General features: G+C 41.8%; 1 protein-coding gene and 1 long non-coding RNA gene across 4 annotated transcripts in view; one reads left to right on the forward strand and one right to left on the reverse strand.

Annotated features, from left to right (window-relative positions):
• Window positions 1-1685, reverse strand: part of DAG1 (dystroglycan 1) — a 93444-nt gene extending 91759 nt beyond the window's left edge. Inside the window, exon 1 of one of the 3 annotated variants that reach the window (XM_039334060.1) lies at window positions 1557-1685. The gene's annotated coding sequence lies outside the window, so the exon portion shown is untranslated. The other 2 variants (XM_039334059.1, XM_039334061.1) reach the window with 2 other exon arrangements.
• A 2914-nt stretch (window positions 1686-4599) lies between these two features.
• LOC120304008 lies at window positions 4600-9257 on the forward strand. The gene is made up of 3 exons (XR_005555585.1): window positions 4600-4762; window positions 6998-7360; window positions 8991-9257. It is a non-coding gene; the product is annotated as an uncharacterized LOC120304008 (long non-coding RNA).
• Window positions 9258-22461: the final 13204 nt, after the last annotated feature.

Here is a 22461-nt window from a genome sequence, read left to right on the forward strand (position 1 = left end):
TAAAAAGATCCACTATCTAAAAGCAATAGCATCTAATTCCTACAAACAGTGTAAATAAGTTCTGTACATATTCATATGTCCAGAACAAATAATTATGGAAACAGTGCAATATAGGGACAAAGACAATGTCCACTACAACATCAGCTAAGAAACTGAACATGCCCTTACGTATTGCTTCTAAATATACAGAGGATTTATAAATTTAGCTGAATGCTTGAACTAAATTCAGCTTTTGAAATGCAAAGTTCATTCTCCATATGGTGGATACCAGCACTTACTGGTATCATGACAGCATTACCTACAAGAATAATGATTCCAAGACATTACTTTACAGATCAATAGAACCTCTGGTGAATGCATCGATCTTTTTAAACAAACTTACATTTAACTTGTCAATGATTCCTGCAGGCCTAACTCTCCGGGCTAGAAACATGAAGATAACTTTAATATATAAGCATGTGCCAACAGGAAAACACTATCTCCTGCCTAGCACTTAAAAAGCCCCTAGTACTTCCAACTGTAAAAATTTGCTACACAGCTGCAAGCCAACCAGCACATACTTTACTGACAGCAAAGGATTATATTTCTTAGTTTCCTATGTTACAAGATTGTTGGAAGGCCCACAGAGGCATAATGCTGAATACTTTTATCTAAACCAAATAACAGTAGATGTGAATTCTGGAAATTGTGAATGAATGTTATACTGTACTATTCTATTCGGCACATAGTACACAGTGGAACCTTTTAACGTTTTTCCAACCCTTTTTTGAGTCTCTAACTTGGATACCTCCGGAACTTTTGGCCAAGACCTAAAGAACCTTCCGTGTTCAGTAGTACCATATATAGAAAGCATCTATTCCTCACCAAGAGAAACAACTGCAGCGTTCCTGCGAAAGGCCTGCAATGATCACTAAATGGCAAAGGAACAACTGCTACCCTCGGCTGTAAGGACAGACCGCTCAATTTCCTAGCCTAGTTAACGTTAAATTCTTATTTTCCACCGTTTCCCCGCCAATGACAACCAAGACTCACCAACCTGCTCCGAGGCACCTCAGCGCGCACACCCCAATGCCCAAAAGCCACCTGCACCTGCTGAGCTTGTCTCGGTTGCATTCAAGGATCCCCACTCACGGGGCTACCTCACCGCCACACGCCCCTTCGGCAGGGAGGCAGCGGCCCAGGCCCAAGGTGATAGACCCACGGCGAAGATCACCAGAGGAAGCCTCTCCAGGACGCGTCTGGGAGAGAAAGGAGGCGCCAGAGCCAGGGGGAGGGAGAACGCCCAAAGCGCCAACCGCTGCAACTTAATCCGGGGCGCCGGGAGGCCTCAGGACTTCCCGGAGTCCCGCGCCCCCGGCGTCCACCGGTGCCGTCGTCCCCCTTACGGAGCTTCTCCGGCGCCTGGGCTCACTTACCATGGGGCTCGCGCGCTCCTTCCCCCGCCAGCCCTTCCGAAGTACGGCCCGCGAGGAGGCCGCTCCCTCCCGGGACCCGCCACCGGCACAGTGACCGAGAGACCAGGCGACAGAGCAAGCGCGACGGCGCGCGACACGTACCTGGGGGAGGGGCGGCGCAGAGGAGCCTAGCAACCGCCGGCACGAGCCCGCCACAACCAATCACGAAGCCTGCCCTAGCTCGATCTGCAACACACACATCGCCGTTCGGCAGCGTCTGCTTGTTTGGCCAGCAGCAGCCCAGCCCAACCTAACCCAACTCGTCGGACTCCGCCTCACGCGCAAGAACTCCCCCTACCCGACCGCAGGACACGCCTCCTCTCCAAGACAAGCCACGCCTCTTCTTTTCGTGTGTGTTCTTCGGGCTACACCTTCTGGGATCTGCTTATTGTGCCGCCCCCTCCCCCCAGGATCGAAATCACGCCCCTCCTTTTATTTCTTATTGGGCAAAAGGAGCAGGACTTGTGGGGAGTCCTAACATTCTTGCGGGAGGTGAAAGAAATCCGGTACTTGCATCGTCCCACCTGAGAAGCCCAGGCGGGCTTCTTTCTTCCCAGGGTCAAAGCCCAGGAGGGGGATGGAAGTGTTTCCCTGCGGCCCAGGCTCATAGGCTGCATTATAGAAGCGAGGCCAAGGCTGAAATCTTTTCGGAAACCCTAAATATCCTTGTTTTGTAGGCAACTGGTGCGGCTACTAAGAGAGGAAGATATTCTATATCTCCACGGAAAAACTGCAAGGCGCAATGAAACGGCTATAGAGAAGGAAGGGGGTCAATAAATGCTACACATTATTATTTCCAGAAAATATTAAATTCCACGAAGATCGTTTAGGATCCTCAACTTAATTTAGCTCGACCGTTTGAGTGCACGTGTTGGATTAGAGTGTAGTTTGTGGCTGGAATTTTGGAGCTTGGCCCAGCCTATTGGAGAGCGCCAAGTTGGTGAGCCTGTGGAGCGCAACCATTCTGAAATCTCGGTGAAAAAGAGCAAGAACACAGTTCAGTTTGATTCCTTCAGTAATCCAGAGTGAAGTGTTCTAATAGATCAGCAGGTTATGCAGCTGAATCTCTCTTAATACACATGTCCTGCAGATTGCTATACCGTAGCTGAGGAACTGCTCCTGCTTTTGTGTTGGGACTAAGGTAGGTTTTTCTGGATTGCAGCTATCATACTGAATCAGATCCAGAAGAGCAGAGACAGATGTCAAAACACTGGCATTAATTGCTTATAGTGACACATTTCTTATATGACAGGCCTGTACATTTTGCAACAGCTGAACCTTCCCAACAATGTTCATATGCCGTTCCATATGGAGCTATCATATTAGTCTTGCTTTAAATCTGGCCAATTTTGTCTATCGATTGGTTTACAATCTTAGCAACAGGGATGAGACGGGATTGTTTATGTAAGGAAGAGATGCCTTTAATATTTCTGTGTTCACTTCCTAAAAGGAAAATAAATTTGGAGTAGAATACATCATCTGGTGTGTTCATTCTACTGGGGACAGGAACCACACTAACTATTTACAAGTGTTACGACCTTAAGCAAAAAGCAGTTGACACAATCATATTTGGGACATTTTTAAATCCCAAATGTCTTACAGGCATTGCACAACGTGTCTTTCCTCGTGTACAAATGTGGCTGATTATTTACAGAGCATTATGTCTCTGGGCAACATAATGCCAGTTCGAGATGGATTTGTGGACCTTATTACTAAATAAATATAATGATTTTTTAAGAGGATACAGATGGATAGAAATGAAATGTGGCCATAATTCTTTTAGATTCTGCAATGCAATGTCATAAATACATTATCCTGCAATAATCAAGTAACATACAAAATACACAATATGATCTAGGAAGATGCTATTAATATAGAATCTGAGAATCACTTTAGAATCATTTTAGATGAAGAGCTTTGTAACATACCATACAAATTTACCTGGGAAAGAGCACTGTTCAATTTAGTGGCATTTATTTTCAAAGAATCTGGAGGTGTCTGGAGGCTGGGAGGATCTGAAGAATATCGGGTTTCAGCTGAACGTTGACTAAGTGGCTCTGGGTTTTGGATCCTGCCAGTTCCGGGATTATGGCATCTTTGCTTCTGGATGGGTTGTACAGTCCCAGAGAGACCCAGTGCGCAGCCCGGGGCTTCTCCTGGACTCATGGCTCCTAGTCAAAGAATTGTGGCTAACTGGGCTTTTTCACAGCTTCATTTTGTGCACCAGTTGTGCCTGTTCCTGGACCAGGCGGTTCTGCTCACAAACACTCATGACAGTCACCACCTAATTGGACTACTGTAATGCGCTGTGTATGGGGCTGCCCTTGAAGACTATCTGGTAGCTTCAGCTGGTGCAAAACACAGTGGCACAAGCAGTTATGTCTACTTCCAAAACAGCTCATGTTACATCTCTGCTCTGTGAGCTGCTTTGGTTGCCAGTCTGTTTGCAGGTCCACTTCAAGGTGTTGGTTTTGACCTTCAAAACACTTTGTGGCATGGAGCTGGGTTATTTGTGAGATCACCTCTTCTGGATTACATCTGCCCATCTCATCAGATCCAGCAAGAGAGACATCCCATCTGTCAATGACTATCCTTGATGAGCAGTGGTGCTTGCTTTTGGAACATTGTTCCCCCTCCTGCCCCAAAGTGAGGCCATCTCCATCCCTGCTTACTTGATGGAAGTTCTTCAAGACCTGGCTAGGTCATCTGGCCTGGAAATCTCAGGGGACCAGTGAAATATTGAGGTGGCTGTCTTGGTGATCTGATATCTTGTGTATTATCCTTTTTTAACTTCTTAATTTGATTGCTTTTGACATTTTTATTTTTATAGTTTTTGCTGTATGCCACCCAGGATCATATGGGCAAATATAAATTCAATAGATAAAATCAGTCAACCAATCAATAGGCTAGGACACAGATGCAAAACTTCTTTTACATGATATTCTATTTTCTACATTCTGCTTGTAATTATAAGGTGGAGACTTCTTGGCTGCAGGATGTTTTCTGCCATGTGTCCCTACTCAGGTAACCTTGAGGACACAGATAAACCTCCAAATGGCCTCAACAACTCTCTAAATAAAGAATGCAAATGACCAGCTGTTTGCAAGGAATATAAATCCTTCAATTCCCCACCATCCAGTCAGAGCTGAAGAAGCTTCTTGGATGGAAGCAAAATGTCTTCAAAGAAAAACAAGAAAGTCCAGTTGCCTCCTGAAAAAGCATCTTTGAAACAACCATGAGCTGGATGACTGAGAATCTCCATAGACATGAATGTACAAGTGTACATGAAGGTGATGCACAGTATTTGTGTATGTACTCTTTTTTTTACATCAGAATTCCAAAAATACAAACTTATTCATTGATCAGTGAGCTTTATGTAAGCTGTTAAGTTATAAATATTGCTAAACTTTGGAAAGATGAAAAAAGCTTTCTAGTTCATAATAATCATTCTTCTGTTTCCTAAAATTGTGATAATGTTTTGTTTACTACGAAGTCTCTAATAACTGGTTGATTGTAGCATGTTAATGAATAAAAGAATTGTCTCTTAAAAGTAAGTTTTAAATTCCTTTGCCCAGGTGTTTCACCTCTTTAGAATTAGAGTTGTATTCATAGGAATACAACAGAACAGGATCATCATTTTTTTGCTTAAGAACATTCGTTTGCTGGAAAACTGCCCAGCGCTTTACATATAAAGGGAAAGGCTAACAAAAGGTAAAGTACAGAACTCTCAAAGAGATAATTTGGTGCATTGAAAGTCTGGAATTTTAGCTATTTCTAAAGGTATAAAAAAGTATGTAGGAATATTTGTGGAAATACTCATAAAATCCTCGATATCCAAGCAGGGGAAGGTAGATAGGAGGAATTATAAGTGTCCCTACTGATGGTGAAGGAACCCTTTCAGAAACCTAAAAAACATTAAGTTCTATAGGCATTTGTACAACTGTTCCACGATTTTCTACCTAAATAGATCATTCCCAGTAAAAATAAAAAGACAAATCAGATATTTAAAAAATAAACAATTGATAGCTATAAAATAATATGATTTGTATACCTTGTGAAATTATCAATAAACTGACACACTGCACATTAAAGCTCCATCTTCCAACTCTCCTTAGACTCCAGATCACATCATGACTGATCATTTGTCATGTTGCCTGGAGCTGATAAGAAATGGGCTCCCAAGTTTCTTATTCATGCACAGCGCTACCAACTCCAGGCTGCAATCCTGATGTTATTAGGTGTCAATAAATAGATGCAGAAAACGATTCAATATTTCTTTGATGCCATCTAATGATCATCCATGTTTCTATAGTTCTGATCTGGCAGTCCTACCCTTCAGTGACCAGTATTATAGTGAAAGAGATTCATGCGCTAACCCATTAGTTCTGACAATGAGTGATACCCATTCTTAAATCAAGGGATCTCCCTGCTTCAAGTCCATTATTACTCTTGTTTAAGAGGTTTCTGCAACAGCTCATTGTCTTCTTGCATAACCTCATTAACTGTCCTCAGAAAAAGAATAGAAAGTTATCCTATCAATTATATTTTGTGTAGTGCTTGAGTGATTGTTCTACCACTTCAGTACTGAGTTTCTGTTATTTTGATCCTCTTATTGTAACTGACTTTTGTCTGCATTTGCCAGATTGCTCAAAGTTAAATTTGAAAATGCCCAAAGAAACAGGTGTGTGGTTTTTTAAACGAAGGTTGGTGCTATTTTGAACAGATGAGCAAAGGACACAGCATGGATATAATGAACTGTTATGTATGAGCAGTAGTAATAATATATTGCTGGTTTACTGAGTTTATCACAGTCAGCTCCATTTCAGCCAGGGTGCTGAAAGCTGCCTGGATGACTGGAAAGTCTGGGGACCAGTTTAACAATAAATACACAGAATCCCCAGAAGTCAACTTTATGGCTGCTGCCATATAGGAGGGCAGGGAAAACATCTAGCTCAGTGATGGCGAACCTCTTAGAGACCGAGTGCCCAAACTGCAACCCAAAACCCACTTATGCATCGTCGGGTGCCGGGTGGGTGTGGCCCATTGGGTGGGTGTGGCTGCGGTGGTAACAGCAGACTGGGTGGGACTAAAAAATTCAATCAATCAATTCCAACTTTGCAAGATCTTTTTTTTTCCCGCGAGAAGTTGAAATTGACTGATTGATTGAACCTTTTCTTTTTTTGCACACGGCAGCGGAGGCCTAAAGCGAAAAGATTTTATAAAACCCAGATGAAGGCCTAGGACTGGGGTGATGGCGTGTGTGCCCACAGAGAGGGCTCTGAGTGCCACCTCTGGCACCCATGCCATAGGTTCACCACCACTGATCTAGCTTGCCTTTTGTAGCAGTATGCAAGAATTAGCAGAAAATGTTTTTCACCACATGCCAAAGAGAGAAAATATTGTCTCTTGCAAATATTGGAAAGTCAGGGTACTGTAAAAGATGCAGGGAGATATGCTTTAAAAAAAAGAAAAAAAAGATAACTGTACATTTATCAAGTAGAAAAAGGATTATGGAACCAGCTGTGATGACTCTTCTCCAACAGCTGATATAAAACAGAACGATACAAACAGTGATCGTCAGGACAGGCCACAGAAATGCAACACCCATGCTTCATGAACTATGAAGGTTTCCTGTTGGCTGCTGGATGCAATTCAAGGAGCCGGATGTTATTTTTAAGATCCCATGTAGCGCATAAGGCCTGACTATTTCAGGGACTGTCTGCTTCCCATGGTTTCTGTCTACCTGGAAGATCTGGCAGAGTCAGCTACCATCAGTTACGCAGTGTCCTCTACTAAGACCCGGGAGCTGAGCCTTCTTTATTATATCTGCCCTCTGGAACAGGATTCTCTTGGAGATTCACATGATCCCATCATAGAGGCCTTTAAAAACTTGGCTATTTCCCCAGGTGAGCCTTTTGTTTCTTTTATCTTTGGGGTTGGGCCAGGGAGTTAATGGGGTTGGTGGTTTCCCCCTCCACACCGTGTTTGGGTTTTTACTTTGATTATTTATTGTTTTTGCATGTTAAGCTAACCAGAACTGTTGATGACCTAGAAATGTGAGGCAGGCAGATAAACAGATATAGCTGTATTGGTACCCTCCAAATATAATATACGAATTTTGTTGGTTAGGCCCAAGGGAGCTAGTGGGCATCAAGCTGCATAATGCTCGATTATTGTTTTTTTCAAGAGTTTTAAGACTAAGCCACAATCATCTCAGTTCATCTCACTTGTCCTCAATCCCACCCATAAGTGTCTAGAACAGCGGTTCTCAACCTATGGGTCGCGACCCCATTTGGGGTCGATCGACCATTTTTCGGGGGTCGCCAAAGAAGGCGATCCGCCATTTTCTCCCCTCGGGGCGCCGCCGCGCATGCGCGCCGCGCAGAACGTTTGTGTGACGGGGTCGCCGTCACACAAACGTTGAGAACCACTGGTCTAGAACAGTGTTAATTATGGGGGTGTTAATTATGCCTGTGATACACTTGCCCTCTCCTTCTGTGGGAAGGGACATGTTAATTATTAATATTCTAATACATATATGAAACCGTAGCCTATACATATGGCATCTGTGCATGCTTAGCATGTTTACCAGTGCTCAGATTCCAGAAATTAGTATGTATAGGTTTCTGACAACAAGCGTTTAGCAAGTGAAGGGGCAGAGGGGTTTGAGTAAATGTTGAGCAAATCCTATTTTAGAATACAAACCTGTTCTTTTTTCTCCTCTCTCCGTGATGCAATAGCACATAGACAATATTACTGTATCTACTTACAGAAGAAAGGATATATGTCCAGGGAACCACTGTCTTTCCACAGTGGAAAGTAAAAAACGAGCAGCACCTTAATGCTTGGGCAGCGGAAATTGATACTGACTTTCTTATAAGATATATTGCAAACAGTGAAACTATTGCAACAGGTGGTCATTCTGAACAGACCAAGGACATGAGTACTCTCCCTACTTTCATTTTATTTGAAGTCTTTATCTTCAAACACGTTGCTGAGATTCTGATTGCTAGCTGTTTACTCTCTGGGGTCGGTTGCTTTCATGTCGGCCTTTTCTCAAATTACTTCTGGAATGTAACCATTAGTGATACAATGTTAATCAAGCAGTCGGATTTACTGTGCCACTCTGCTACAGAGCAAGTTGGCCATCTATGGCTTTGAAGATGTCATGAGATTTCTGGAGGTAACAGATTGGCGTATTCCACTAGGGCAGGGGTAGGCAACCTCGGCTCTTTTATGACTCATGGACTTCAACTCCCAGAATTCCCGAGTCAGCATAGCTGACTCGGGAATTCTGGGAGTTGAAGTCCATGAGTCATAAAAGAGCCAAGGTTGCCTACCCCTGCACTAGGGGTATCTTCTAATACAATGGTTCGACAGCATTCTTTAAACCGGGATTCTCAAACTCTTTCAGGGGGTGGAACCTATTAATCCTCAAACCCTGATCAAAAGGCAAAAGCTTTACTGTTTAAAACTTAAGCTGTGAGGAAATGGACATTTTTTTTCCCCTCTTATTCTCCCACGGACCCCCATCAGGCACTCCTATGTGACAACTCCCCTGAATAGAGGAGGAGGCCATCCTAAGGCACTCTGTGGAAAGCCCTCTCTAATTGGGAGCCAGCCCCAGGCAGGAGGAGATGCTGGAGACAGCAACCTATGGAGCTCAGAAAATAAAGAAAATGGCCACCAGAAGAAGAAAGGAGCACAAGCAGCAAGTGGCAATTTAAAAACATAAAGGGAGAATGACAGTTGTAAATGAGATTATAAAGAATGTGAAAACAAAAGCAAAACAGTCTGAAGAACTGGGAGTAGAAATAGGGCAAGATTTCAACAGCTCTGCTTTGTCTCAGTGCTTTGAAGTATTTGATGAGAATTGTACTGACTCCGGATTGAAATAACAACCAGTCTACACAACTCAAAGTGCTGTATGTCCCTTATTTCATTGGGTTGAACCTTTCCGTGTCCATGTTTCACATTCCTGGTCCAAACTCATTCTTTCCAGGATCTTGCTTCCTATAGGTGCCAACCGTTAAAAGCCCTGATGGTGATGCTGAATTCCTAATCTTTTTCTTTCCTTTAATCTTTGTGTTCATACACTCAGAAAAGAGAGAGTGAGTCATGGAACCAATGGAGGATGAGGCAAGCTGAGACATCCTGACAAGGCATATGTACACCTGGGTAGAAGGAGAAACAGGTGTGGCACAGGCACATCCAAGGTTACACTCTAACTGACCCAAGTTTCTTTTCATTGTTGCATATCTTTGTCAACTTATTTAATGCAGGCTGAAAAGTCTTTAGCCAGCCTTCCCCATATTGTCTCCTCCAAATTGTTAGCCAACTTGCTGAGTTACCAACCAGCATATCTTCTGCCGTGCTAGCTAGTACTAAAGCTAACTAGATTCTGGGAGTTACAGTTCAATATATCTAGAGGACAACAAGTTAGGGAAAGGGCCATATCACCGCTAAAAAGAAAATAAAAGGAAAGACCTAGAAGACCTCAAACCACAAAAGTTGGGAAGACATACAGCAGGAAAGCTGGCTGAATCTGGGGTGTTGCCCAAAGGAAGTGGGTAGAAGGCCATAAAGCCCATGAGCTGTTCAGAGAGGGTTTAACTCTGTGGGTGCAGCATGAGGATCTCAAGCAGATTCTTGAAATATCCCCATCTCAATGCTACCATTGTCTGGCTAGGCATGCAGGCGCAGGCCCAGTTGCTACTGCCACAGACCCACAGTCTAAGGAATGCCGGATCCTTCCCTGCTGCCCTTTTCCAATGCTGACTCTGGTGTTAAACTCACTATGGTCAATCTAATCCCATTGCAGCAGGAACGAGAGGACCCAGTAAATGTTTCCGTGAATAAGAGAATCCATCACTTGATCTTTTCAGAGGAATACAAGTAGACTGCCTAGGGGAGTTGGCCAGCTAAGCAGCCCTTGGCAGCGCTTCTCACTTCAACACAAATAGGAAGAAGGCTGTCATAACAGCCATTGTTGAAAGCATTGCAAGAGAAAGAAATTGACCTCCAAGAATCTCCCTTGCGAAAGATAAATGTTGTTCCCTGCCTTTAACAATTGTGTCAGAATTTCAAAGTCTACATGTTTTTCCAAAGCATGAAATACAGCAGTAATAGGAAACACGCTCTCTGCAGGATGTTTGAATTGCTCCTGTCACTCTGGAGGGGAGCAGGCAATCTCTCTCTTTCTGGGTTTAAGAAGATTCCCTCCTGACCTGCAGTGCTGTCACCCCCCTGAATCACCCCTGTATTTCACCGGCACCTGTTCCCACACTGTGACATTCTTTTTCCACAAAAACAGTGTCTTTTCCTCTGCCAGCAGCTGAGCAAACACATCCTTCCCAGAGAGTGGGAAAAAGTTATCAATAAGCTTCTGTCAAGCCCCAGGAGCAAAGGTAACATTGATTTCTTCTGCATTATCGGTGTTGGGATAGAATCCTCCGTTTGGGCTGGCGTGCAGCTGTTGGACGTGTGGCGGACGTTTTAACAGTTGTGCAGAAGTCAAGCCCTTCAGCAGGTGTAACTCTCTGCCCCGTTACCAAAAGATGCAGGAATCCTTCCCTGTGTGGTCTTCTTGAGTGGGAACTGAAGACAATCGGAGCTAAATGTACAAGCCAAAAAGAGCCATTGAGAGAGCAAGAAAAAGGCAAGGGAGAGATGTGGTGCTTTGAAGAAGGCTCCAGATTGAGTGCTCAGTGCTCAATCTGAAAAGCATAAGAGGATGAAGCATTGTGTAGACTAGAGGGAAAGATTGTATTCCCGGGATTTCTGCACCTCTTGACTTTCCCTGCTGCAAGTAAAGAATCTCCTAACTTCTCTAACTGAACTTTGTTCTACTGAGTGATCAATTTGGTCCTAATCTCCAGGAACAAGTTTAGCAGTCTCTGATGCCGGATCATTGTTCCTCTGGCTGCAGTCATGAGTACAGTCACTCCCCTATTCCACTCCCAATCTCCCTTCTACAAAACTCTTAGATACAGACTTTATTTTAAAAACAACAACTTTTCATTTTTTGGATGTTGTGAAACAGAATGTTGTGACAAATGCCTTGATATCAAGTGCGAGACTGTGTGGTTTGGGCAGTAATCCTTAGAAGTAGCTGAGGATTAATAGGCACATCAGTGTGTTTCCTATATGTTTGCTGAATCATAGGGTTCCTGCCTAGTAGAAAAGCTAATCTATATTCATAGCTTGTTGCTACTGGCCATCCTGGCCCTTAGGAGCGGTAGTCCCAGCAAATCAGGGTTTACGATTCGTTGGATTTTCAGCTTCCACAGGAATTAAACAGAGAGGCAAGGTCTCTTCTGGGTGTCTTTACCTGCCCTTGCCTGGCTGTGTTTTCCACCCAGCAGATCTCCTTGTGTGTTGCTCTTCTGTGATATTTTTAGCCTCTCTCTCCCTTCCACCCAGTTCCCCGCACGCCTCTCCTCTGACTCAGTGGCACCAAACTCCCAATCTCTGGAACTGGACTGAGCTCATCTTACAGCTCTCTTTCACTGTGTGTGAGAGACGTGCCAGACCCAAGCACAGCAATGTGCAGGGCTGCCAGCAGTGGCAGGATAGCAGAAGAGTGTGGGCACTGTGGATAGGAAAGGTGCCAATGGGGGGAAACACCAGTGCTTAGCTCCAAAAGTGCCCTATCCCCTGCAGCTGCTCTTTGAAAGGAGAGGCCCTGGGGTTTTTTAGTCCTGAGTCATGTAGGAGTGGTGATTGTAAAGTCTCTTTAAAGAGAGATACTCTCTAGGCCAGGGGTAGGCAACCTTGGCTTTTTTTATGACTGGCTCAGGAATTCTGGGAATTGAAGTCCACGAGTCATAAAAGAGCCAAGGTTGCCTACCCCTGCTCTAGGCAATAGCCTGTTGGTCTGATTTCTTGAGTCTAACACTTGTTCAGCTTAATGGTGGTGCTAGTAGGAAATATTTGGTTCTGGATTTAATCAATCTATGAAGGCCTTCCTTTTTGGACAGTAGAATTCAACCATGTGAAAAGTGAGGGAAACCAGACTTGCTTTAGCCTGACTATGTACTCATTGGGAGGACTGTAGATTTCTGTCCAGGGACTCTTGGTTCAACATTTCTCAACCTGATGCTTTCCATATATGTTGAATGATCATTTCCATTATTCAGTGCAGATATAGGCCAGTAGATTTGGAAGGGCCCTTAGGAAAAGTCACTTTTCTTATGTAACTTTTATTGTTTTATCAATGTATAAGATAAAAATAAAACTAGGAAATTAAGGGAAGAGAAAAGAAAGAGGGAAAGAAAACATTAAGTACAAGGGAAGAAGGAAAAAGGCATTGATTTCCAACTCTTTTTAGCACAATATAAGATAACATTACCACCTCAACTTTTTACTTTTACACATTTCTATAACAGCAAATCTATCTAATCGGCAAAACCAGAGTTAAAGTTTCTTTTTTTTTTTTTTTGATTGAAAGCACAAAATCCAGAAGTGATCCAATATCTCAGGGATTGCCACAAAGAAGAGGGAATCAAGCTATTCTCCAAAGCGCCTGAAGGCAGGACAAGAAACAACGGATGCCAGTTAAAACTATTGGAAGAGCTAGCACATGAAAATATTATTTATTCTTGGTTTCAATATAGGCAATTAGTAGACAGATGGAAGACGGATCGTAAGGTGGGTTTCCTCAGAGAAGATGAAAATCTTATTAAGCAAGTGAAGGATCAAAGACAAACTCATATTAAGAGAATTTATGGGGTTCTAGTGGAATTGGATTCAGAAACAGAATTAATTAAGGATTGTATGATTAAATGGGCGCAGAATTTTGGTGAACCAGTTCTACTGGATACCTGGGAAACTATCTGGGTGAGAAATGTTAAATTTACACAAGCACAGAATTTAAGGGAGAATTTTTATAAAATGTTTTATAGATGGCACCTTGATCCACAAAAAATGTCTTTTATGTACCCTGACCTACAGCCTAAATGTTGGAGATGTGGTTGTTTGGATGCCACCTATTATCATATCTGGTGGTCGTGCAGAAATATAAAAGCTTTTTGGATTAAGATATGGTGGAATATTCAGAGAATTTTTAGAAGGAGGGTAAAATTTACTCCACAATTATTTTTATTAGGTATAGTTACTGATTGTGATACAAAGGAGGTTATATTGATGTTGAACTTGATCACAGCCGCAAGGCTGTTAGTAGGACAATATTGGAAGAAGGAATCTTTGCCTACTTTGCAGGAATGGTTTCTTAAAGTGTCTTATTTGGCGGAAATGGCAAAGATTTCGGCTTTCTTAAAAGAACAATCGCAAGAGAAATTTCTTGCTGTTTGGGATAAATGGATAAAGTTTATACAATTTAAATTGGATATAAAAAATATCATCTAGCTTTTTTATAACTTTTATTTTTATATATACACATATATTTTAGTGTTATATTCTTTTTTTTCATATAATTTTTTTAACTTTTTTTAATTAAACCTATATTCTGCTCTGGGAAGCTCCAGGGGGGGAGGGAGTGGGGGTTTTGGGGAGGGTTGGGGAAGGGTTGTTTTGTTTTGTTTTGCTTTGTTTTTGTATTGTATTGTATTGTTTTTTTTTGTCTTTTTGTAAAAATTTATAAAAAATTTTAATTAAAAAAAAAAAAAAAGAAACAACGGATGGAAACTAGCCAAAGAGAGAAGCAACCTAGAACTAAGGAGAAACTTCTTAGAACAATTAACCGGTGGAACAACCTGCCTCCAGAAGTTATGAATGCTCCAACACTGGAAGTTTTTAAGAAGAGACTGGACAACCATTTGTCTGAAATGGTAGTTTCCTGCCTGAGCAGCGGGTTAGACTAGATGACCTCAAAGGCCCCTTTCAACTCTATTGTTATTGTTATCGATATCCAAATAAAAAAATTCTTATGGAAGGGGAAAAAATCTTGAATGGCAAAGCTTATTCAGCTTTCACCGTTCTTCAACATAGGGCCCAAAATCTTGATTTTCCTATATTAAATGTCAGTTTTCTTATAAATGGAAAGAGGGGTTGAAAACAAAAAGTATCATCAATCGGCATTTTTTAAAAATAATTCTATTTCATGGATGGCTTAATTAATTATATGTGCATTTACCCAGAGTATTGTATTACCATTGTACAAATGAAATTCAGTGAAGTCAGATTTTGTGTAATGACTGGAATGGAACTTTCTTCTAAGTATCAGCTTAAAAAAAAAAAGTATTTGAAGTTGGTTGAATGCCTGGCAATCCTGAAAGATTAAGAATGTCCCTCTCTGAGGCACCATCAGACTCTTTGCCATTATTGACAGTCATTGTCAGTTTCTGTTGCTCAGGGATAAGAAATGTTGATGAACTGCAATTCCCAATATCCCTCAGAATTGTTTTTGCTGGCTGAATGTGCTGGAGATGCAGTCTAGCAATAGCTAGGGGCCCTAAGCCATCCCACTGTGTCCTAACTGCTGTTTATTTGCAGCTATTGATCTGTTTGTTTATGAGTGATTGAGTGTGTGTGCATGTGTTTGTGTCTGCATTTGTTTGCACATTTCCTGCCTTTATTGTTATCTCTCCCTGACCTGACAAGCCCCATAATCATGTCTAGGTAAAAATGTGTAGCTTAGAGAGAAGACAGAGTTTTTGAACTTTTCTGTTACCAAGCTTGACACTCATCAAGTGTAGCTCTCCTTTCTTTCTTGACCAATCAATGGCCACTCTAGAAAGAGTACAGAGAAGAGCAACAAGGATGATTAGGGGACTGGAGGCTAAAGCATATAAGGAAAGGCTGCTGGAATTGGGTATGTCTAGTTTAATGAAGAGAAGGACGAGGGGGGACATGATAGAAGTGTTCCAATATCTCAGGGGCTGCCACAAAGAAGAGGGAGTCAAGCTATTTTCCAAGGCACCAGAAGGCAGGATAAGAAGCAATGGATGGAAACTAAGCAAGGACAGAAGCAACCTAGAACTAAGGAGAAATTTCCTGACAGTTAGAACAATTAATCAATGGAACAACCTGCCCCCAGAAATGGTGAATGCTCCAACACTGGAAGTTTTTAAGAAGAGACTGGACAGCCATCTGTCTGAAATGGTATAGGGTTTCCTGCCTGAGCAGGGGGTTGGACTAGATGACCTCCAAGGTCCCTTCCAACTTTATTATTATTATTATTATTATTATTATTACTACTACTACTACTACTACTACTACTACTATTATTATTATTATTATTATTATTATTATTATTATTATTATTATTATTATTATGGATCATCGCATATTTGGCATTTTGTCTACCTATCGAGTCCTTCCCTAGGACCTGGGATAGGCAGATGTGGATGTTTGATGGTATTACAGATATCGTCGCTGGATGGAAACAGTTCCTAGTAAGGCTGCCTTTTGCAATTGACTAATAGCGAATTTGTCAATGCCAATGGTGTTCAAGTGGTGCTCCAGTTGTTTTGGGATTGCACCCAAGGCGCCTATGACTATTGGTACTACCCTTGCTTGCTTTTGCCACCGTCTTTCTATTTCTATTTGTAGGTCTTTGTATTTTGTTATCTTCTCCAGCTCTTTCTCTTCTATTCTGCTGTCTCCAGGCACTGCCACATCCACTATCCAGATTTTTTTCTTTCTTATCGACAATTGTTAAGTCTGGGGTGTTATGTTGCAGGTGCTTGTCTGTTTGAATTCTGAAGTCCCAGAGCAATTTAATTTTATCATTTTCTATGACTTTCTCTATTTTATGATCCCACCAGTTTTTGCTTGCAGGCAAATGATATTTTTGGCATTTTGTCTACCTATTGAGTCCTTACCCAGGACCTGGGATAGGCAGATATGGATGTTTGATGGTATTGGAGCAGAGTAGGCCCTTAAAAGACAAGAGGCCACAGGCCTTACTGTGAGGAGAGACCAAAGGGACATTGATAGGCTGACCTTCCTCAGTCACTTCTCTCCAAGAATGTGGAAGAGAAGCAACACTTGTCCTGCCATGATAACTCAGTGACAGATCAAGAGGTAGCTTCTCCTGATGTCAAAGGAGTGGCATTTCTCTTATTCTTCAGTGAGGACAGACAAGCTACAGTTCAGTTTGAGGCATAGCATACCTTAGTAGAGTTCAGTTACATAATTTTGAGCAGTTGATAAACATAATCACTGAGATTTGTGGATTCAAACACATCCACAAATATCTATAGGATGGAACAAGCTCTTCTTCAACTCCAAATGAAAAACAACACCACCAACAACTAGGGATCCCATTTTGGCAGCAGATCTTCATTTAAATTATTTATCTTATTTTTTTGGGGGGGGGGAATGTCATAGGGAGGTTCACAATACCTTTATGTTTTAATAATGCCTACATAGATATAAATTCCAATTCTTTTCCCAATTACATTCATAGTAACAAAATTAGAAGAAGTTATTTGCTTCTGTTTCTAATTTAGATATAATAGCAACTGCAAGGAAGGGAAAGCTTTATTGGGCCAGTACAGGCTTTCCATCTGATGTTCTCTGACACTGGGGGACATGGGGCGATCCAATTTGAGAACACTGGATTGAGATTTCCTTCCTTTCCCCTCATTCCATGCTTTTCTGGCGTGATTTTTAAAAAATATTTATTTATTTATATCCTACCTTTATTATTTATATAAATAACTCAAGATGACAAACATCTTCCAACACGTTTTCCTCCTCCTATTTTCCCCACAACATCAACCCTGTGATATGGGTTGGGCTGAGAGACAGTGGGACTGGCCCAAATGGCTTTTCATGGCTGAGGCAGGATTTGAACTCATGGTCTCCTCCCTAGCCTAGAGCAGTGGTGGCGAACCTATGGCACGCGTGCCAGAGGTGGCACTCAGACCCCTCTCTGTGGGCACACGTGCCATGCCCCGGAGATAGCGAGGGACTGGCCCCCACAACCTTGGTTCCACCCACCCAGTCTGCCGTGACCACTGCGGCCACGCCCACCCGGCACCCGGTGATAAATAAATGGGTTTGGGGTTGCAATTTGGGTACTGGGTCTCTAAAAGGTTCGCCATCACTGGCCTAGAGCCTTCACCACTAGGCCAAACTGGCTCTCCTATTGGAAATCCTATTGAAAGCAGTGCTTCCTCCTCCTACTTTTCCTCAAGGCAAAAATCTTGTTTGATAGGTTGGACTGAGAGTGAGTGATTGGCCCCAAATTATGCAATGAGCTTCTAAGGCAGTGGTTCTCAACCTGTGGGTCGGGACCCCATTTGGGGTTGAATGACCATTTCACGGGGGTCGCCAAACAACGCAGTCCGCCATTTTCCCCCCTTTTCCTTAGCTGTGCTACTCCCTTTTATTCTATTGGCTTTTGAAAGCCAATAGAATAGACTCTTTTGAATAGAGTCTAATTCTATTGGCTTTCAAAAGCTAATAGGAATTGTCTAGGCTGTCTCTGCCCTGCTGAGCCTGCCAAAAGTCCCATTCTGCAAACGGTGCTGCACCAGTTGAGTAGTCCTTGACTTATGACCGGTTGAGTAGTCCTCGACTTACGACTGGGTGGGGGTCGTGGCATTAAAAAGGTTGAGAACCACTGTTCTAAGGTAAGGCTGAAGGTGGACTAAACCTGAGTCTTCTCAATGCCAGTTGAACACTGACGTTGATATAGTGATCTTTCTGGGCATCCATATGTTTAATCCCTTTAATTTATCTCTTCTAATTTATACAAGAACCTTCCATGGTACGTCCTAGTACTATAGATAAGTGGCTGAGACAGTGATGCTATTTAATGTAAAATTTAATGTTACGACTGAGCAAGGATTGAAGTGAAATTGAAGTGAAACACAGGGATCAGAGGCTAAATGAAAGGTAGTGACTGCATGTGACAGATTCAGCAGGCTTCTGTTCTAAGCATAGCCTCATAGCAGTGCAGGAAAAGACTGGGACTGTACAATAATTGAGAGCTGGCAGTGACAAGCTAGTGTAAAGTAAACATATAATTTCATTGATACATAATTAGGTGGCCTTCGCACGCATTGGCAGATGTGTCAGGCTGCTATTACAGAGAGGAAATGCTTTCCTACATGAAAACAGAGGGAAGCTGGCTACAGAGTATTAGCTGCTGAACAAATCCTGCTGCTGCCTTCATCAACTTTCTTTTGCTGTGAAGACTCTTGATTTGTTGAGTGTAGAATAAAACAGATCAGAGTTTTTTCAGGAGACTTTGGTAGACTAATTATGATGCAAATAGTTGAACTGGCCCTATCTCTTTCTGCCAGCAAGTCATTAGTAGCAAGGTGTGCATGATGAATAATATGCCTTGCCAGAAGCTTAGGTGATTTTGTCTGAAGTGTGCTGAAGAGGATGCAGTACAACTCGCTGTATTTGGGTTTGGGTGAGCAATTGTGATATGGGATATGTGCTTATTTGGGGGGTTGGATTTGCTGGTGCGGGGTGCTGAGCCTAAGAAGCACAATGTCTGAAGTACAGCATCTGCAATTTCCTCATTTGCACATACCATTTATTTTAATGGATATCAGGAATGTTTGCTGAAGAGATTAAAAAGAATCAAGATAGTACCAATAAAGAAGAATATTTGTAGCCATAGGTTGAAATGAGGGGTCTTTGGCGCTCTCTGAGCTTGCTTGTTTCCTTGCAGAGGTTTCATTACCCAAACTAGGTTACATTATGGGTGCTAGTAAGGAGTGGGGTTTGCTGCCAGTTTATATTCTATAATCAAGATATTGGCTGTGGTCATGAGAATCCTGACCATTTTTACCTGGATTGAACATGCAATGCAATAAAAAGTATGCAGGGCTTCAACTTCATGGTGCCATCTTGATTTTTTTTTTTGACTCTCCCTTTCCCCACAGACAGGTGCCTGAGGATAAAATAGACATTTCAGCTGTCAAGGCGTTCTAATGAAATGAAATATACCAATAAATATATCGGATGCTGATATCTGTTTTTTTCCTACAGTACATTATTACATCATTGTAGCAATTGCTACAGTTGTATACTTTAAAAGAATATTTTGTTTAACAACAGTTAAGAAAATTGTTCTGTAATTACTGTGTCTATCCTTAACATCTGTAAATTCTCACTATAGAGAGATACACGGCCTTCACCTTTGTCCCTTGTCCATCCCAACAACCAAAAGGGGGAGTTTAAATATACTGACAGAATGGAATTAAAGAGCTTCGGAAATATAGATTTCAGTGGCTAAAAGCCATAAAGCTGCCTGTTTCAGGCTTGGATATTTCCAGTGTTTCCTTATATCCCTTTGGGCAGAAGGCTGTTATCAGCGGGTTACAGTCTTTAGTCATCCTTTGTGGCACTCTACTGTATTTAACTTTTTAAGAGGCAACAGAAAGAGAGGAATGCATGAAAAAATGGATTAGGTCAAACGTTTGGCAGATGTGAAGTGCCTGACAGGTGGAGAGTGGAGGTTGGAGACTGTTGGAAGAGTCAGGGGTTAGTGTGTGTCTGTGTGTTTGTGTTTCAAGTAGCTTGTAAAAGCTAGAGGTCAAGACTGATGGCAGAGAAAAGAATTTGGATATGCTGGGCCAGGTTTTTTACAACAAGCATGATTTCTATATCTCACTGCAAGATGGTTCAGTGTTCCAGATGTATATTTAAGGGAAATTCTATTGTTGCATATTCTGCATATTAGTTCAGTAGGTATCATATTAACAACAGTTTCTTTTGCATATGTTCAGGGTGATAGTCCAGACTGTTAAACATTTTTTTTAATTTGATTTTACTAGAGAACCCTTGGAATCACAGTTTACTTCAAGGGTTTGCACTTTACATATGCCCAGGTAGTATGATACATTTCTCAATGTCTGCAGGATGTTCTGGACAGACAGATCAGAGTGCTGCTTCAATATGTAAGGGACTACCGCAAAGAAGAGGGAATTAACCTATTCTCCAAAGCACCTAAACTTAAGATAGATAAGAAGCAACGGAGGGAAACTAATCAAAGAGAGAAGCAACCTGGAATTAAGGAGAAATTTCCTGACTGTGAGAACAATTAATCAGTGCAACTACCTGCCTCCAGAAGTTGTGAATGCTCCAACACTGGAAGTTTTTAAGAAGAGATTGGATAATCATTTGTCTGAAATGGTATAGGGTCTTCTGCCTATGCAAAGGGTTGGGCTAGAAGATCTCAAAGATCCCTTCCAACTCTATTATTCTGTTATTCTGTTTCTGAAATCCAGGGTGTGTGCTGCTTAATTTTTCTCTCTATCTCTACAACTATTTCCATATCTGTATGACTGAGTGTTGCCTGCTCCCCAAGACCTCCCAAGAGTGGCATTTCTCAACATTCAAGAAGGGCCATTGTCATTTCAGAATGTAGAGAATTTGTCCATTTGAAAGCAAGATCTTTCTCCCTAAATCCCTGATTAAGGAGGCTGAAGTCTGGGAAATCCAAGAGTTAAACCAACCTGCTTTTTAAAAGTCCCTGATATTGCTGGAAGGCGCTGAGCTGCAGTTTTGTAGCTAGGCTGCATTTCCTTTTAACATGTAATTGGGTCTTTGAACTCTCCTGCAGCAGCCCTGCCACGGACTGGCCCAACCAGTTTATACTCAGTAGGTCATTGTTCTGAGTCATTAAGAGACATCTCCAGGCCTGGCTCGCTACCCATCCACATCCTGCTTTACAAAAAAGGACAGAAGGTTAATAAAAACTCTCTAGTAATGGAACAATTGTGTGACACTCAAAAGCCTAATGATTCAAATAGAGTTTCAAACCAAATACCTGCCGTATCCGGTCACTGAGGTGAAACCCACTGGCTGGCCTCTGATTTTGCAACAGATGCATATTTACAGTATGAGTTTCCTGGATCTAGCAGAGATTGGAAGTATAAGAATTTACCCTGCAATTTTTGCTCAACTTGTTGACAAGGTCTGCTCTATAGCTCTTCCTTTAGCAGTGAAATATGTGACAAGGCAAGCTTGAAGGGATGAAAAAAACAAACTCATATCTCATTCCATTATGGATTCCTGTTAATTTGTGTTCTCTCTCTTTCTTTTGGTGACCATAGGCTTCTCTTATCTTAAGCTGCAGATAGCTGCATATGAACATAATATGAAGTCATAGTGCATTTTGGCCCATTGGTCCATCTAGACCAGGATTGTCCACTGTGATTGGCAGGAGGTTTCAGAGTCATCAGTCAGAGGCCTGTAACAAATAAAAAGTTCTACCAGCAAAAATTCTTTATATGAGTGAGATCAGAGAACATCTGCAAGCACAACTGTTCTCCTCTAGGACACAGAACCATCCCATTTGGGAAGGAAATTGCCCCCCATATTTTCTTTTCATATCATCATCATCATCTTCATCTTCATCATTCAGACTTCTTGCCTGGGATAAGAAGAAATGGGAGGTCCCATATAATCTTCTCACAAACATACACCAAACATTATTTTGGGTGAAATCTTCAAGTCAGGTGAGGAATGGAGCGGGCTTTACTCACTTTATCACCAGTTCCAGTTGAATCTTTTTACAAGCTAGTTAACAAGTGCTGGAAACTGATCTGGCAATCTTGTGGGATTCTGTTAAGAGACAGATGGGAGAGTAGAACTCATTGTATTTCTCATAGCCCTCAGCAGTTTTCAATACATGATCAACTGTCTAGAGGTTGAGAGCATTATCCATTATAGTAGATTCTACAACAACTGTCTAGAGGTTGAGAGCATTATCCATTATAGTAGATTCTGCAAGTACATGATTGGTTGCTTCCAGAGGATGATACTGAAATTTTATAAAGCTGCTCTGGGGCAACTAAGTCATGGGATTCATTTCCTATCCTATTTAGCATCTATATGAAACCACTTCTACCAATAAACTCCCATCTGCCTCACTATACTTTCAGAACTATTGGGATTTGCAAAATGTCAGCCATAACTTCTTTGTTTAAAATGCTTTGTGTAGTCTGTTGTATTTATTACTGATTAAAGCATTTGGTCCACAGTTTATATCTTGATGCTGACTGAACATAAAATACCTGAATAAGCTTTTAAAAATGTTCCCGCTTCTTTATCATTGCAATTATGAAACCACTGT

Source organism: Crotalus tigris, unplaced genomic scaffold (assembly GCF_016545835.1).
Source record: "Crotalus tigris isolate CLP2741 ecotype Arizona unplaced genomic scaffold, ASM1654583v1 scf7180000017625.6296891, whole genome shotgun sequence".
NCBI lineage: Eukaryota > Metazoa > Chordata > Lepidosauria > Squamata > Viperidae > Crotalus > Crotalus tigris.